Consider the following 4,771-nt stretch of genomic DNA (forward strand, 5'->3'; position numbering starts at 1 on the left):
AAGTACATTTTCAGCAAGTACAGAAAATTCCCAGTGCCGTGTCCTTGTCGCTGTCTATGAGCTGAACTGTAAAGCACAAGCAATGCTATTTTACTTCTGTAAACCACTGACTACCCCCATGTTATGGACAGTAAGAGAGCCAGATGTGTAGTCCAGCCTGGGTGGCAACCATGACTTTCTCCATAGAAACAATGGAGTGATTGAGAATTCACCCTCAGACAGCAAAGTGTGTTACTGGCTGGTTCAATGGCTAAAAATACAAAGAAAGAAGCATGAAAAAAGGCAAAAAGCAGCCACCACGTATCAGGAACCGGTAAGGTGCAATGTATTACATTTTAGGTTTAGGTACAATTGGAATACCAGTCTGGGAGTTTAGCATAAAATGTAAATACACACATACAGATGATGGATTAGGTAACGTATTTCATGAGTCACCGCGGTACATTTGTTGCACATTCTTCTAATGTAATATTATACCTAAAAAAATGATAAAGTCATGAGTTCAAATAACACAAAAATGGGAAAAGCAAAAATCTGTTATTCATCATTAGGAGCAATGTTAAGTGGTTGGATCAGGACGGTGCAATATACGCAGGTCTGATTACGTATCGGTACGGCACGGGAATATCTCCTGACTGAACATTATTTATAAAGTGAAGTTACCCCATGGGAAGGTTACTCCCTCAGATGTGAACCAGAGGTGATTTGTCTTTAGGTCCCTCCGCTATTCATTAACGTTCATCTGAGTTATCCTAAATCATCTCAGATATTATCATTTATTGAGTGTCTATTCACCCTTGTCTGCTTCGATGCCTGCATGTCCAGTAGAAATCTCATTCTTTCCTATGTGGATGGTTTAGTGTGCGGTGGTGCAGTTAAGTGTGAAAGACAAAGTGAAATGCTATTGGCTTGTTCACACCTACCGTGTTTCCCCGAAAATAAGACACTGTCTTATATTTTTTGTGGCTCAAAAAAACACACTAGGTCTTATTTTTGGGGGAGGTCTTATTTTGTTTTAATGTACAACAATCCAAAGTTAGTGCAAATCCAAATTAAATAATCCAAAATGGCAAAGTTAAGAATTGGGTGATCAAGGCAATCAGGGGTGCCGTATCTCTCCAAGAGCAATTTGGTAACCAGAATGAGCGAAGCGCGCTTTCACTATGGATTCCTCACAGGCATTTGGTATCGCTCCGCCTGTGACAGGAGCCGGCGCTATAGAGGAAGCATTGGCTTATGCGGCTCTGCTCCCTCTGCTGCCTCCTTGCTTCCTCTAGCGCTGGCTTCTTTGGCACTTCTGATTCTCTCCTGCGGCTCTTCAAGTTCCCCCTTATGCCACCACCGGCCCTGGGAATGGTCACAACTAGGTCTTATTTTCAGGGTAGGTCTTATTTTCGGGGAAACAGGGTATGTGTGTATTTTACCATGTGTGGTGAATGCACATGGAACAGTGTAAATTAAAGGAGAATTATGAGGCGAGTGATTTTCACTCAGCGTCATAATTGGAGCCGACCTGTGACAATGAAACTGTGACAGGTCGGCTCAGTAGATCGGGAAGTGAGCGAACACACACCGTCGCTCGCTCACTACCCCCCCCCCCGTCCGATCCTCCAGCGCTGACTGGCGGAACGGATGGGAGAGTGGGTGTGACGTTATTACCTCGTAGCCTGCTTCCGGCAACATGAGCGGGTCCATCGGAGCTCGGATGACGTCACGAACAGTGACCTCACCGGACTCCTCCCTCTGGTCCTATTTAAAGCAGCGGGGTCAATTGCTTGGCGTTCGTGCTAGGAGCCTGACACCAGGCAATCTCCCCCCGCAGCAGACCGCACTATTGGGCCGGACAGAGCCCCATCTCGCTGTCGCTTCTTTGGGCCGGACAGAGGCCCATCTTGCTGTCGCTTCTTTGGGCCGGACAGAGCCCCTCCTTCAAGGCTGTCTCAGCCCTCCACAGCTCTGCCCTCATCCAACCTCCTCAGCAGAGAGATCTCCTCTCCTCTGCCATCAACACAGGGACGACCCGCACTTCACTACCGAGGCCACAGGGTGGCAGCAACACACCCCAGATCTACTCACCGCAAGTATCTTACACTAATACAAGGGTCATCAACCTTAAACACTCAAAGAGCCATTTGGACCCGTTTCCAACAAAAAATTTAAACACCGGGAGCCACAAAACCCTTTTGACATCTAAATTGAAGATAACACTGCATATATCGTTTTTTACCTTTATGCTATTTATATAGGTATATGTGGGCTTAGTAACGCACTGGACTCTGGGCTTATTAACACACTGGACTCTGGTCTTAGTAACGCACTCCCCCGCTCCTCATTGCCAAGCCTCACAGCCAGCATCCCAGCCAGATGGTGTGCACTACAGGGGGAGGGGCATGTGACACACACTTCTCTCCCTCCGCCTGTTACTAGGGACGCGGCCGGGAGAGGAGGCGAGTCACAGGACCCGCCCCCTTACTGAGAAGCCCAGCGGCAGTGCGGGGCCCTGCACTGCCGCATATTCCACCAGGGGGAGTGCTCAGGACCTGACTGGACCCCTCCGCAGCCTCAGGCCCACGAGGCGGCAGGGGTAGTTCCGCCCCTGGACAGGGAGCCGCAGCAGAGGGATGAAAGAGCCACATGCGGCTCCGGAGCCGCAGGTTGCTGACCCCTGCACTAATACATAAGATTACTGTGAACTGTTATTGCATAGTGTATACCAATGTGAACTGTCATTTGCATAGAGCATAAGACTGTGAACTTCCAGATCTTGTCAGTCATTACCATTTGCTCCCAAATCTTGACGGTATATAGCCTATGCTAAATAAAGTCACTTGTATTCTAAATATCACCTGGGTCTTCCAAATTAACTGCTTCCTGCCCATCCTAAGGGAACTTTTACTTCATATCATATATATATAGGCGTGGATCTCAGCTTCAGAGGACTATATATAAATATATAGTCCTCTGAAGCTGAGATCCACGCCATCCATTACAGTCATACCAGCTGCATTACAGGGGGGCGGGTACATCTGGCTCCTCCTCTAGATAGACAGAACCAGCTGTCACTCACGCAGCTGGGTGGATCCAGACCGCAATGTCGGGATCCGTTTCAGCTGCGGCGTCTCAGTATGTAGGGAGCTGTAGGGAGCTGTAGCTTGCGGTATACTGAGCTTTGGGTGACGTGATGACACTAGTTTGTGTCCTCCCGTTACCATTAGGATAACTGTGGGGAAAAGCACTGACCCCATAGTTCTCCTTTAGGGCAGAGGGAAACTGAGAAAAGGGACTAAGTTCACCTCGGGCTGTGTTTATCAATGATTCTGCAAGAAATTCACCCTACATTTGCTCTTTATTATTATTTTTTAATCAAGATTTGATTTCCACATTCCCTTTATCACGATGGTTTTCACCCATTTTAAAAGATTCGCTCATCAAAAATAACATCATACAATGTTCACCCATGTGGACATTTCATCAAACAGGATTCACCCAACAGCTGTCATTTAATGGCAAAGTGCTTTAATGGACAATTTGTCCTGTTTATCACTCGGTGAATGTAGTTTTTTTCTGAAATTTGCACAACATCGGCCTAGCAAAATATTCAAACTATTCCATCACATAAAATGGGGAATGTGAATTTAGTAGACATGCGCACTGGCAAAAAATGTGTTTAGTTTCGTTTCATTCTGATCCTGATTTTGTGTTATTTTGTTTTTCAGGATTCGGGTGTGATAGTCATTTCGTATTCGGATGAAATTCGTTAGCGGTAGTTCGTTCGAACGTTCGCTTCGTTTTAATTTCTTACTCGTTTCGTTCATGCGTTTGTTCATTGCAGCAAAGTGACATTTGAGGGGGAAATTTTTTTTTTCTCCTCTAATGTCACTTTGCTGCAACGAACGAACGAAAAGAATAAGAAACGAAAACGAAACGAACGTACGAACGAACTACCACTAACGAATTTCAGAGACGGAAATTCGGATTCGTTTGCATTCGTTATATCTGTAATTCGGAATTCGGATACATCCGAATGTCCGAATTTCTAAATATTCGTCCGAATTTCGATTCGGAACGAAACGAATCGCACATGTCTAGAATTTAGCTGTTTTTTTTTTCTCTGGGCAAAGTTTACCAGCAAAACATTAAAACATCACCACCAATCCAAGAGTCTCTCTGCGGCAAAATGTTTACCCACCAAAAAAATGTGTTAACTCTATTATGACCATAAATTTGTATGTAAACGAGATATGTGAATGTTGATGCTTTGTTATACTTATTATTATGGTGTGAATATTTTGTATAAATAATAAAAAGATATTACACAAAAAATACTCTATTATGACCAGTGATCGTTGGAGCCCACACCAAATTTACCAGTGCCAGTTATCTCCATCTCTGAGACTAATTTCCCTTCCTAAATCATTTTTGCAATATTTTTAATGGAGATTTCATGTGTTTATTTGATATAACATTTTAATTTTTAAAAAAAACCTTTTTCCGATATATTATTATAGGCTGATGAACAAAAATCAAAGAAAAAACTTTTTACACTTATTATTAATATTATTATTACATTGCACTGTCTTTACAAATGATATGTTTGTTTTCTGTGCACAACAAGTAGATCCTCCAATCGTCTCTGAATTGGTGCTGGCACTGTCCTTCCTTCTGGAGGGGGCTGCTTTTGTTCCCCATGGGAGAAACTTGAGGGGGTGATTTACTAACCTAAACACACGCACGCACTAGGTGCGTGTGATTTTTACACAGCAAAACGTAT

The sequence above is a fragment of the Nanorana parkeri genome, unplaced genomic scaffold (genome assembly GCF_000935625.1).
Source record: "Nanorana parkeri isolate BGI_ZX_2015 unplaced genomic scaffold, ASM93562v1 scaffold212, whole genome shotgun sequence".
Lineage (NCBI taxonomy): Eukaryota > Metazoa > Chordata > Amphibia > Anura > Dicroglossidae > Nanorana > Nanorana parkeri.